The sequence below is a fragment of the Ranitomeya variabilis genome, chromosome 5 (assembly GCF_051348905.1).
Source record: "Ranitomeya variabilis isolate aRanVar5 chromosome 5, aRanVar5.hap1, whole genome shotgun sequence".
Lineage (NCBI taxonomy): Eukaryota > Metazoa > Chordata > Amphibia > Anura > Dendrobatidae > Ranitomeya > Ranitomeya variabilis.
The window spans coordinates 135,726,000-135,740,356 of record NC_135236.1 but is presented as its reverse complement, the minus strand read 5'-3'; the positions used below and the strand labels follow the sequence as shown (position 1 = coordinate 135,740,356).

Sequence of the window (14,357 nt, the reverse complement as noted above, 5' to 3'; positions counted from 1 at the left end):
TGATGCTGCCATGACAGTTGGTGATGCTTGAAAAAACCTCCTTGTGACAGCACTGTCATCTATGGTATTTGCACAGGGCATTCATTCCAATTTTACTATCTAGAGGGCACAAAGGAGGCATTTACTTTGTAAGGGACACATTGGTGTGCATTACTATATAGGGCAGTATAAGAACAGTTTTTTTGCCATACAGCTGGGGCAGTAATAGGGACAAATATGGCAGCAGTGGCTCAGAATGAGGAGATCGTGCAGGTTGAGAATAGATGTGGATGGTGCTGGAAATGCAAAAAGTCAAATATGTCTTTGTTATAATCTTTACAGACGAGTCCTGGCAGGAGAAATTGTATTGTCAGTCTGAGCAAGATGGAAAAGACGGGAAAGTGAACAGCTCCATCAGAAAGAACGTCAGCGGTAAGTCACTATCTATAACTGTACTGTAATCTCTTACATGTTCTGCAGCATTGATATCTACCACTATATGTCACCATATGGCGGTAATATCAATGTTGGTCTTTGCAGTCTTTGCATAGAGTTATTTTAAGTAATACCATGGTCATTGGCTGAGGTTCCCCCGTTCCACAATTAGGGTGCGCCACCGTAGTTGTACACGTGGTTGCCTGCTTAGGGACCCACTCACGTGTTTCCCCCCCCCCCCCCCCCCCGCCTTCCCCAAGCTGAAACCCCTAGTTATACACCCCTGATCTGCCCCGATGACTGGAAATTAGTGGCCACATGGAAGATATAAGGTAATTTTTCTCCCTGTAGCTGCTGCTCCAGTAAGACAGGCAGACAGGATTTTAACACCATTTAACTCCAAATTAACCATATATCTGCAAGTAAATAGTGTTTCTGGACATGTTCCTGGTGGCCTACGTAAAGTAGTTAGGAGCCACTTGTTGCTCGAGTATCTGTTGCCTCCTGGGTAAGTTACACTAGTCTGATTTTTGCCAAATTCTGCCTGCCTGTATCTTTATCGGGCTTGATTATTTTGATACTTACTTCTCTTTGATTCTCTATTTTGACCTACGGCTTGTACTTCTGACCTCCTAGTTCTGACCACCTGACTACCCTCCTGTACTTTTAAAGCTTACATGTCTCCTTGACAGTAGGTGAGTGTTCTGGAGAGCTTGACTTGGGGTCCTGACTAGCCAAGTCTAATCTTTTGTGCACGGATCCCAGGTGAACAATTAGATGATCACTTTTAGCTCACTTCCTCACTGAAGAGGCTATTTGCTTATTTCCCACAGGAGCATTACATGACCTACAAGTCTCCTTACGCCGGCTTGCCACTCTCCGCAAGGAGAAACGTTCCCCCTTAGCTTAGGGTAAGTTACTACAATGAGCTTTTGGTGAGGTTTTTTTTTTTTAAACGCAAGCAACCTATACTTAATGAGTACAGAAAATCTGCAATATCTAACACTAAGGAAGAGCTCATTGTGGGAATGTAACCTTAGTATCCTTGCTCATCTTAGTCAGCGCAAGACTGTAGTGCCAGGGTCCCCCCTTCTCTGTTAGGTCTCATAACATCTTAACATTGCAAGTGGAGCGCCCCGCCAGGGCCGTGGGGTACTCGGTACCGGGTCCTGCGGTTCACAGGGGATGTCACGGTGGCGACCCGGTCCGTGGCCCTGGGGCGTCCATGTAAACGGGGGAAGGTCTTTAAAGGGAATAAAGTTTGTGTTCGTGACGCCACCTGTGGTATTCGGCCAGTGGGGACCAACGCTGCTTTAAGGGGTCCTCTGGGGTGATGTTATGGCAGCTAGATGGTATAACTTCCCACAGGTGAAGTGTTTCCCCAGAGCTCCCATGGTGTAGATGGAAGATGGCGAGTAGTGCGGTAAAGAATGAGGACACAAGTTTGCAGTCTCTTTACCTTGGTTTACTGAAGACTTCTGCATCCACAGTCCAGAGCACCAGATCACAGGGCAGGCAGGGTCTGGCCGGCTTGGAAGCGACTCCAGAGTCCCCTTTACCAAGTGGAGTTAAAAGCCATCCTCTAGTGCGGTGGTGTTGTAGTTCCTTACTGCCTGTGGCTTCAGATAAGGTCCTCACAGATGTTCTCCCTCTGTCCCCCATATAGGATAGGACACAACCCGTATGACTGGTGACTTGAGGCGGTTTATTGGGACTCTAGCATGCCCCAGCCTCTAAGGGTGTCACCGTGTCTTCAGGTGTATGTGGGGACAGATAACTTGCAATTCAGCTGTCCTGCCGGTCTCTGCTGTAAGTCGTAGAGTCCTTACAACCTCGGTGGTCCGGCTACCGGTTATCTGCGCTTCAGAGGGAGGCAGCCTGATCTTAGCTGGTCTCCCCTGATGTTACTCTTCTGTGCTTCGCTCTCCTGCACACTCACTGAACAATGTTCAGCTTTCTGTATGTCTCTTTCCAGGAGCTGTAATGCTTCAGACTACAGGACCCATCAGACCTTCTGACACTCCATGTCGGTCTGCTCTCTTCTGTGTCTCTCACTTTCTGAACTGAAACTGAACTCTTTCCCTCCAGACCAGGATGTATTTATAGGGAAGTTCACCTTAAACAGGTTTAGAGCTCCCCCTTCTGGTCTGGAATGTGAACATGTTATATGCATTGTGGTTACCTGATAAAAGATCTTCCTTTATCGCTTCCAAACATAACATCACTCTCCCCGTGAGGAAAGCATTGTCACTGTGACAACCAGGACCCTGGGGGCGTCACACAAGCATATGAAATACAATTTTTGCATTTGATAGGTAAGAAATGTGAATACTTTTTTCCACTCTCTCTGGTCCTCAATAAAAAAATATGAATTCACACCTGGATGAATTAATCGTGTTTTAGTAAAAAACAAGTTTAAACAATGATGCTGAAAACCATGCCAATGTAGGTATATGGCCACTTAATGAATCCAGTTATAAAAAAAAAAAGTATGCAATAGCTTCAATAGCCTCATGCTATTGAATTTATAAAAAAAAAAAAATAAATACTCCGGGTATATTGCTCAAAAATGTATGCTAAGATACACACTATCAAATATTTACCAAAAGAGAACAATGAGATATGTCAGAGATAGGCTCCTATGGGGCAAAGTCCATTTAATTATTATCCTGTTGGCAACTGTTTATCATCAGGTTTCCACCTGGATCCTGTTTTCCAACAGGGCAGAAAAACATGTCAGATCCTTATATTTTTGTACAATATCATCTGTGGCATTAGGTACTTGGAAACGGACCCTGGTAGGATTGAAATGAGTTAAAGGGAACCTGTCACCACGTTTTTGGAAGATGGGATAAAAATAGCGTTAAATAGGGGCAGAGGTGGGCATTACATTAGTGTGTTTGTTATGCGTTTATTACCCACCTAAGTTGCCGAAATACGTTTGCAAAGTCTCCGTTTTCGCCTGTCAATCAGGCTGGTCTGGTCAAAAGGGCGTTGTCTTCCCCCAGATTTTGCGTAGTTTTCCGTTGGTGGCGTAGTGGTGTGCGCATGCCCAAGGTCCCGAATCCTCTGCCAGGGGATTTAAAAGAGCGCGCTGTTCGTTTTCATTGGTGATCGGTGGGCGCGGCCATCTTCCTTTGGCCGCGCGTGCGCAGAAGCGGCGCTCTGCTGGCCGCGGCTTCAGGAAAATGGCCGCCGCGATATCCATCTGCGCACGCGCGGCATCCCGCGGCCATTTTCCTGAAGCCGCGGCCAGCAAAGCGCCGCTTCTGCGCACGCGCGGCCAAAGGAAGATGGCCGCGCCCACCGATCACCAATGAAAACAAACAGCGCGCTCTTTTAAATCCCCTGGCAGAGGATTCGGGACCTTGGGCATGCGCACACCACTACGCCACCAACGGAAAACTACGCAAAATCTGGGAGAAGACAAGACGCCCTTTTGACCAGACCAGCCTGATTGACAGGCGAAAACGGAGACTTTGCAAACGTATTTCGGCAACTTAGGTGGGTAATAAACGCATAACAAACACACTAATGTAATGCCCACCTCTGCCCCTATTTAACGCTATTTTTATCCCATCTTCCAAAAACGTGGTGACAGGTTCCCTTTAAGCAAACTAAAGATCTGTCTACAACTAGGACAACCTCTTTATACAGTACATACTATATTCCCCAATGTAAAATAAAAGCACCATATACTTACCTCCCATATTGGCACTGTCACAGAAGTGTCAGCACTAGATCACCCAAGGCTTGCGTTACATTGTTATGTCACATCAGCCCTGCAGCCAATCAGCAGTCGCTAATTGGCTGCTACGCTCTCACTTCCTTTAGACATCGGAGGTTCGTCCGAAGGAACGAGGATCAGCAACTCAAAAGAGTTTGCTGATTTGCTGCATGGCTCACGTGGTGTAACAATCTTACAGGAGCCTTGGGAGATCCGCTCCTGAGTGCCGGGTATTGCCGTGCGAGACTCATCCGAGTTGCTCGCAAGTGAGTATGAGCCGTTAGACCCCAGTCCAGAGCCTCTCACCTAGCCAAATCAGTTCTCATGTTTCGCACTGACAATGGCCAACAGCCCGAAACACAGTGTCTGCGAACTGAGATACTGATTTGGCTTTTATCCTAAGGCTACTTTCACACTAGCATCGTGCACTGCACGTCGCTATTCGTCGTTTTGTAGAAAAAACGCATCCTGCAAAAGTGCTTGCAGGATGCGTTTTTTCTCCATTGACTTGCATTAGCGACGCAGCGCGACGCATTGCCACACGTCGCAACCGTTGTGCGACGGTTGCGTCGTGTTGCGTCGGACCGTCGCCACCAAAAAACGTTGCATGTAACGTTTTTTGGTGCGTCGTCTGCAGCATTTCCGACCGCGCATTCGTGGCCGAAACTCCCTCCCCGCACCTCACAATGGGGCAGCGGATGCGTTGAAAAACAGCATCCGCTGCCCCCGTTGTGCGGCGCTTCCACAGTATGCGTCGGTGCGCCGCAACGTTGCATAACGACGTGCAGTGCACGACGCTAGTGTGAAAGTAGCCTAAAGGCCCCGTCTCACATAGCGAGATCGCTAGCGAGATCGCTGCTGAGTCACAAGTTTTGTGACGCAACAGCGACCTCCATAGCGATCTCGCTATGTGTGACACGTACCAGCGATCAGGCCCCTGCTGCGAGATCGCTGGTCGTGTCGGAATGGCCTGGACCTTTTTTTGGTCGTTGAGGCCCCGCTGACATTGCTGAATCGGTGTGTGTGACACCGATCCAGCGATGTCTTCACTGGTAACCAGGGTAAACATCGGGTTACTAAGCGCAGGGCCGCGCTTAGTAACCCGATGTTTACCCTGGTTACCAGCGTAAATGTAAAAAAAAACAAACAGTACATACTTGCCTTCTGATGTCCGTCAGGTCCCTTGCCGTCTGCTTCCTGCTCTCACTGACTGCCGGCCGTACAGTGAGAAGTGAGAGCACAGCAGTGACGTCACCGCTGCGCTCTGCTCTCACTGTACGGCGGCTCAGTCAGAGCAGGAAGCAGACGGCAAGGGACCTGGACACCGAAAGGCGAGTATGTAGTGTTTGTTTTTTTTGGTAACCAGGGTAAACATCGGGTTACTAAGCGCGGCCCTGCGCTTAGTAACCCGTTGTTTACCCTGGTTACCCGGGTGCTGCAGGGGGACTTCGGCATCGTTGAAGACAGTTTCAACGATGCCGAACTCGTTCCCCTGATCGTTGGTCGCTGGGGAGAGCGGTCTGTGTGACAGCTCCCCAGCGACCACACAGCGACTTACCAACGATCACGGCCAGGTCATATCGCTGGTCGTGATCGTTGGTAAATCGCTAAGTGAGACGGGGCCTTTAGTCATATTGCACGACTCGATAAAGGGTTGATTGTGACTTGTAGGATCACTACTTCCAAGAGGTGGCGCTATAGAGTTCAAGTCCTCTTTTTCTCTGAAGAGGCAATTTGCAAAGTATAACAAGTGATTTTTGCTATAAATACTGGGATATTTTGCTTGAGCTAAACATGTTAATGAAGCAATGTGCATCACTAACAAGACATTGGGGGCAATTTAATAGCAAAAAATGACGTCACAGTTTCCCTTTAACTGACTATTTCTATCATGCTGAGAATAACATTAATATTCTGGGTTTTTTTTTTATTATTGAAAAATGTTAAGCCTCCACTCGTTAAAGATTGTAATTGAGAAAAAAAATGAAAGAAGTAGTGTCCAAAACTGTTTTAGTAAAATGTTCTTGAGTGTAAAAACATTCCCCCCAAAATGTGTGTCCAAATGTAGAAATCCAGTAGGTGGATCGTAGCCGAGCTCGCCTTGGGAAGGTGATGGAGACACAGCCTACAGTACATTCCTCCTGATTAGCTCCATTATAATCCTGGCCTTTGAATCAGACTCACCGGATGTAACAAATAATTGGTCACTTGCTCTGGAGCGTTAAAATTTGCTTTGCGCACACTGTGTAAGCTGAGAGGGCAAGGGTACGATTTGTGATGTCCGCTGCAGCTGCACCTACGTGACCTTCACACAGCGGTTCTTTGTGCGGATGCTGTGCCCATTCTGTAAGTACATTCTTCTCATTGGCAATTTAATCATCTACAACCAGTGGTTACTAAGCTGAGTTACTGATTTGCAGATACATAGATAATACAGGAACAAAGCTGCCCTGATGTGTGTTTCCTTTTGTGATTGCAGAGCTGGGACGCTACTAGTCAAGGCGGGAGAAGGCGGCTCATGAAGGAAAAAAGTAAGTCATTCCTCCTCTCCATTCATACAAGGCTTTATTCCAAAAGGGGCATTTTTTCCGAGTGAATGTAGAACAGCAGATGATATTTGATCCACAGGCCTAACCCAAGTTATTCTCATTTCCTACTTTGTGCGCCAGCACCACCTCTGCTGAAAAACTCTCCTACCACTCACTGGTATTATTTTATCCACTTGAAGTCTATTGAAATTTCCAGTTCTGGCTCTGTTCCTTGAATTTGCTTTCTCTGCTGACTGTTGTGGAATAAATCCCGTAATGTATGTGAAAGGTTTCTATCGCAACCCCCTCAGATTTGGCTTTTGCAGGCTAGATGAGTTCTCAATCCCGCAGTGCTGGCTCAGCTGCCTCCGCCACAGTTTGCTAACCTACATTTTAACTTGAACCTTGGACACTGTGCATTTGCCTTCTATCCACCTGCGGATTGCAAAAGAGAAGGGGCGCTGCTACAGCCTGAGCCGTGGTTATATTTGCTAATGGGTCATTGCACTTTACAGGGACAGAGCTAAGACTGATCTTATCTCCATAGGTCGTGCAGTGTCACCTTCTGTTCTATTGCCACCTGTAAGCAGCCATTTTAGGCTAGTTTTCCTTGATTGCGCTACTGATTTTCTGTCCCAATGTTCTGCCACGCAGCATTGCCCAAAGGTCACAGAATCCTAAGTAGGGCACTTTTTTTGCCCTGTTCATGAAAAAACATTTAAAACATCCTTCATATCAGAATTATGGCCTGAGTTTGATCCGATATTTACATTACACTCAGCCATGCAAATCATATGAGCTCGTGGAAAACCCTAGACTGCACTTGGAAGACATTTGAGTGCAATCACATTATTTTGATTTACTGGCAGAATGGAGAAGATGGAGAAGTTTTTGTTTCAATCTTCTTAAACTCTGAAATTGGGATCAAATTCTCTTGGATTAGACAATATACTCTGGTGTGAGAATGGTCTTAATGAGTCAAATAAACAAGAATAAAGTGACAGTCCTCTTTAGGCTTTCTAGCTATTTTCACTCTATGTGTAAGACTATTGTTTGGTTTATAGTTCAAGGCTCTGGATTATTACTTTTAGAGCACCATTAATTCCCTAGAGCTGTACATGAGGGGTGGCATACAAGATACAAATGTAAATCGCAATGAACTAACCGTCACAGACTGGTACAGAAGGGAGAGGACCCTGCCCTTTTGGGCTTACTTTCTACAGGATAATGGGGAGGGAGACCGTGGGTTAGAGGGATGCGGCAGCTCTTATGGGGGTGAGGTGGCAGCAGGGTCATTCGAGGCTGTAAGCTTTCTTGAAGAGATGGATTTTAAAGTTCCATCTGAAAGTTATTGAGTGTGGTGGATAATCGTACGTGGTGGGGCACAGAATTCCAGAGGATGGGGGATACTCCGTAAAAGTCTTGGAGGTGATTAGTGAGGAACGTACAAGTGTGGAGGAGAGAGGAGGTCTTTGGAGGACCTGAGATTAGAGTGTGTTAAGATAGCTGGAGGTTAGTTCGAAGATATATGCAAAGGAGACAGATTACAGACTACTTTGTAGGTTCATGTTAATAGTTTGAACTGGATACATTGGGGAATTGGGAGCCTATGAAAGAATTTGCAGAGGTGTGCAGTGGAGGACAGAGGTGGATTAATCGGGCAGCAGAGTTACTAGAGAGGTGTGAGACTATTAACAGGGATGCCACAGGGGAGGATATTGAAGTAGTCAATGATGAGGGAATGTGTCACGGCGGCAACTAGCATGTATCCTCAGCGCCACCCCACTCACCGTGCGGTTTCTCCTTGCGGCAGGCTGTGCCACTGATCTTGTTTCCCCCTGCTCTCCCTTGCATGGCTGCTACAGCATGGTATTTCCATCTGGCCTAAGGAGAGCATGGGCAGTCTCTGCAGAAATTTAACCCTGCTGTGTCCTGCAGAAATCTGGCTCCCCAGCCTATCCCATGGGAGCAGGTTCAATGTACGGCAGCTCCTCCCACCATTTTTCACCCAAACATTGGTTCCTGCTCCCCTGTATTCTGATGCTCATTACTGATCTGGCTAGTTACTCGTCCTGTCTGACTTCTCTACTCCTGAACCCGGCTTTTCATATTGATCCTGCACTGCCTGCCCTGACCTCAGAACATTTGACCATGTTTTGTCTTTGCCCTCTTGTACCATGCCTCTGACACTCTGGTCAGCTGCTGCAAACCTGGGGACTGCCCTGGAAAAGGACCTGACAACTACCTGCGGCCAAGCCTAACCTCACCACCAGAGGCTCTAGTGAATGCCAGGTAGTCGCTTAGTCATGCCCTTCCACTGTAAGCCCGGACCATGGTGCAGTGGGTCCACAACCATCAGCATTACAGCATGCTCTAGCATTTTAGTAGATTAAGGTTTGAGGAAGCCACTGATTCTGGAGATATTTTTAAGTCAGAGGTGGCGAGAGCTTTTGAATGTGCGTTTTGAAGGGCAGGGCAGAGACGAGGGTTACTCTGAGGTAGCGGACTTGTGTCAAAGGGGAAATCGTGATATAATTTAGTGTAATATATAGATCAGGTAGGGAAGTTAGGTGAGATGGACGAAAGAGGAGTTCAGTTTTGTCCACATTGAGCTTAGGAAATGAGAGAGGAAAGAGATATGGCTGATAGACACTCAGATTCTGTACAACAGAAAGATGAGCGTTATCAGCGTATAGGTACTGATAGCAATGGCACTGTGAGGTCAAAGGTATAGCTGGAAAAGAGTAGAGGTCTCAAGACAAAGCCTTTGGGGGACACCAACAGAGAGAGGGCGGGATGAGGTGGTCATATGGGAATGGGAGACGCTGAATGTGTGGTTAGTGATGAGCGTGCAAATGTGCCCATAGACTGCTATTCTCCGAACTAGTATCAAAAAATGCCTTTTTCACATGTTTAGCCCATATAATTTAGCATGCCTTCCTGTGCATACTTTTTGTGACTGCTATCCAGGGCATACGGCTGTATAAGTCTGGGTGCACATGATCCAGAAGTAGCAGCGGTTTGGATACAGCGTATGTGCTGTGTCCAAAGCGCTGCAGTCTATTGAATGCAGGTGAATCCGCATGTGTTCAATCAGGGCAGTTTCTAGCCCAAAAATGACACAGGGCGAGAGTAGGAAATTTCTCCCCCCCCCCCCCCCCCCCGGCACCGAAAATAATAAACATTATTTTTGTGGGCTTGAGTAATAAATAGAGAGCAGGCTTGTATCTTCCCTTTTTTTAATAAATTATAATTTGCCTTTAACTTATATAGAACTTGGGGAAAAGGGACAAGTATGCTAATTATTAACGGTGAGAACAAAGTTGTAGGTAAATAATATCTATTAATTATTTTGGAAACAGATCCTAAAAATTGTAGGTTGCAGATTTATGAGAAACTGACTCTTCTAGATTTAGCCGCTGCAAAAGCATTAATAGCTTCCGAATAATTCAGCTTTTCTGCCAGTTCATTTTCTAATTCCAGGTCACATTTACTAATCTCTTCTAAAAGGAGATTGGCGAGACTTTCCCCAGATGTATCAGTAGCAGGACGATAGCCAATAAAATGTTCCTTTATTGCTACGTGATCATCATCTATATCAACAAATCTTAAGGTGTATGACAACTGTTCAGTGTGACCTGCATCTTGTGTGCAGTCCAACATTATTGAAAAATACTTAGATCTTTTGGCTTTTTCTAGAATACATTTCTTCACCTGAGAGGCCATCAAGCAGATAATTTCATTTTGAATTAAATTTCCACAGTAATGTGTATGGATTTCCTGGGAAGTAATTCGTTTTAAATGATCTCTCATTACTGGTTCAAATTTTCCAAGAAGCTCTATAAGCCCAAGGAAATGTCCATTATTTGGTGTAAACAATGTATTTGACGATCCTCGAAAAGCTAAATTATTGGTTGCCAGGTATACAGTTACTGCCATAACTCTTTCCAACACTTCTCGCCTGGGTGAGGATGCCACCAGACTGCCAAAGATGAGGTAAGTCAGCTGGGCCCCCTCCCGGGTTTCATGCTGTGGGGCATGCCAAATCAGCATGCCCCAAGGGTGGTTGGGGGGGGGGCAGGTGTGGGGGTCCCCATCCAAAAAAAAAGGCTAGCCCAACCCATCCCATCCCTCAGACCCCCTCACCTGTTCAGTGTGTCAGTGCCCTCTGCCCTCTGAGTCTGAGCGCGCTCAGACTGCTAAATGGGGCTGCTGGGAAGGGAAGGACTAATCCATAGGCAGGGGGTGGGCATTTTTGCTATACTGCTACCACTGTCAGACTAGACTGCAGCCTGTCCTGTCCAGCATTGAAATTGGCAACAGCCAGGCAGCCTAGTCTGACAGTGATAGTGTGTGTGCTTAGCTCTTTGATCACTGTCTCAGGGAGCGCCCGTGCTCAGCCGAGAGCGCGGCGCCCCTGCTATCAGTGTGGGAGTGGCCGAGCTGCCTCATCCTGGCTGTTCATTCTCGCTGTTCATCCAGCGCGGAGCGGAGGTGAGTCATACCTCCCAACTTTTGAAGATGGGAAAGAGGGACAAAGTTTGCGGCGCGCTTTGCGCGCCGCGGCAAATTTTAGGCCACGCCTCTGACCACACCCATTCATAATTAGTCACACCCATATCCACATCCCAACCACACCCATTTAGCACTGCCGATCACACTGTTTCATATACAATAATTATAAACAAAAAAATATGGCCACACAGTGCCCCATACTGTATAATGGCCACACATGATGCTCCATACTGTATAATGAACACACATGACGCTCCATACTGTATAATGGCCACACATGATGCTCCATACTGTATAATGAACACACATGATGCTCCATACTGTATGACCGCACATGATGCTCCATACTGTATAATGACCGCACATGATGCTCCATACTGTATAATGACCCCACATGATGCTCCATACTGTATAATGGCCGCACATGATGCTCCATACTGTATAATGAACACACATGATGCTCCATACTGTATGACCGCAAATGATGCTCCATACTGTATAATGACCGCACATGATGCTCCAGACTGTATAATGACCGCACATGATGCTCCATACTGTATAATGACCCCACATGATGCTCCATACTGTATAATGACCGCACATGATGCTCCATACTGTATAATGACCGCACATGATGCTCCATACTGTATGACCGCAAATGATGCTCCATACTGTATAATGACCGCACATGATGCTCCAGACTGTATAATGACCGCACATGATGCTCCAGACTGTATAATGACCGCACATGATGCTCCAGACTGTATAATGACCGCACATGATGCTCCATACTGTATAATGGCCGCACATGATGCTCCATACTGTATAATGGCCACACATGATGCTCCATACTGTATAATGACATACAGGCACGCAGCTCACACACAGGCACGCAGCTCACACGCACGCAGCTCACAAACACATGCAGCTTTGACACAAATGCATCACACACGCAGCCATCACACACACACGCAGCCATCACACACACACACACGCAGCCATCACACACACACACACGCAGCCATCACACACACACACGCAGCCATCACACACACACACACACGCAGCCATCACACACACATGCAGCCATCACACACACACGCAGACATCACACACGCAGCCATCACACACACACACACACGCAGCCATCACACACACACGCAGCCATCACACACACACGCAGCCATCACACACACACAGCCATCACACACACACAGCCATCACACACACACAGCCATCACACACACACAGCCATCACACACACACAGCCATCACACACACGCAGCCATCACACACACACAGCCATCACACACACACGCAGCCATCACACACACGCAGCCATCACACACACGCAGCCATCACACACACGCAGCCATCACACACACGCAGCCATCACACACACACACGCAGCCATCACACACACACGCAGCCATCACACACACAGCCATCACACACACACACGCAGCCATCACACACACACACACACGCGCAGCCATCACACATGCAGCCATCACACACACACGCAGCCATCACACACACACACGCAGCCATCACACACACACACGCAGCCATCACACACACACGCAGCCATCACACACACACACGCAGCCATCACACACACACACACGCAGCCATCACACACACACACACGCAGCCATCACACACACAGCCATCACACACACACACGCAGCCATCACACACACGCAGCCATCACACACACACACACGCAGCCATCACACACACACAGCCATCACACACACACACCCAGCCATCACACACACACACACGCAGCCATCACACACATCACACACACACAATCTCCTCTGTGATGCAGGGGCGGCTGATGTCCATGTGCAGCTCTCTGCTGAAGTCTTCAGTCTCCTGCTCACAGCTCTGCACTATCCCGGCACCTCCCCCGTCTCTCCTTCTCTGCCGGGATAGCAGCTAAGAGCAGAAGCCGGAGCTCCGTGCACACACAGCCAGAGGTAGTGAATCGCTGACCTTTCTTCTTGATTGCTGCAGGCTCTCTCCTTCAGCGTGGCAGCGCCGCACAGGGGGCGGGAGGGGGGGGGGGGTGTTGCGCGGGCGGTCAGGAGGCAGCTTTTATATAAAAAAAAAAAAAAACAGGCTCTCTCTACGTCCCGGAAGTGGGCGGGGCTTCACCGGCGGCCGCAAATTCGGGATTTTAAATGCCCGAAGCGGGACAGCGGGACCCCGGTGCCAAAGCGGGACTGTCCCGCTGAAATCGGGACGGTTGGGAGGTATGGGTGAGTGGCGGCGCCGAGGTGGCCGCAACCATTATGTGCGGTGCGGGGGGGGGGGCGCGGCGACGCGAGGCGATGATCTGACCGCTCAGCTGTCAGATTTGCAGCTGAGTTCGGGCAGGGCGCGCCCGCGCTCAGCACTGAGCGCGGCATCCGCGCCCCTGACAGCCCTTAAACAGCAGCAGCAGCGGGCAGGGGACCACCGGGGCCCGAGGCCTCTCCTGCGCCCCCCGGCCCCACGGCGCCCCGTGTGGCCGCCCTGCCCGCCCTGTTGAAGAAACGGCCCTGTGTTCAATGAACCGTGCAGATTCACCGTGTTCAATACATTCTATGGGTGAAATTGACATGCTGCGGTCTGGAGAGATGCGCTGCATGTCCGTCTCCGCGGGTGAGCCGCAGGCGTCTGGAGACATGGCATTTGTTGAAATCCCACCCACTATGCTGTAACATCTGTACGCTGCGAGTTTCATGCTGCACAAGTACGCAGCGTCCAACACACAGCATTTACTGATCATGTGCACATACCCTTAGCCTGACACATAATTTTGGCAGACAGATGATTATGGAAGGAGTGCAGAAGGGAAACAGACCTGTTTTCGGGTACAAAGCCTTGCTCTATAAGTTCTTCATTAATTTAGTGTAACTGCTGGTGCATAGATATAATCGTTACTTACAGGCTAATGCATATCAGTCAGGCTTAAATGAAAGCTATACGCTCCCTGGTTTATGACCGGCGGCAGACTTTGGTTTATAGACAAACAATGGGCAACAACCAGAGGGAATTTGATATTGCTGTGGCTGAGATTCACTAGCTGCAAAAGGCTTCTGTTTGTGGCAGGAGCTATTCAGAGAATGAAAACATGTCAGGAAATATAATACTTAAGAGTCAGTGTAGCTGGGAGAAATCCA

At 48.1% G+C, this 14,357-nt stretch overlaps 1 protein-coding gene across 4 annotated transcripts in view; it reads left to right on the top strand.

Moving 5' to 3' along the window:
* The window catches only part of CERS3 (ceramide synthase 3), a 198,604-nt gene that overhangs the window by 55,585 nt on the left and 128,662 nt on the right, over positions 1–14,357 (top strand). For 2 of the 4 annotated variants that reach the window (XM_077263362.1, XM_077263361.1), the window contains exons 2-3: positions 322–411; positions 6,621–6,672. The gene's annotated coding sequence lies outside the window, so the exon portion shown is untranslated. Of the gene's footprint in view, positions 1–321; positions 412–6,392; positions 6,488–6,620; positions 6,673–14,357 lie in introns of those variants that run through there. The other 2 variants (XM_077263364.1, XM_077263363.1) reach the window with 2 other exon arrangements.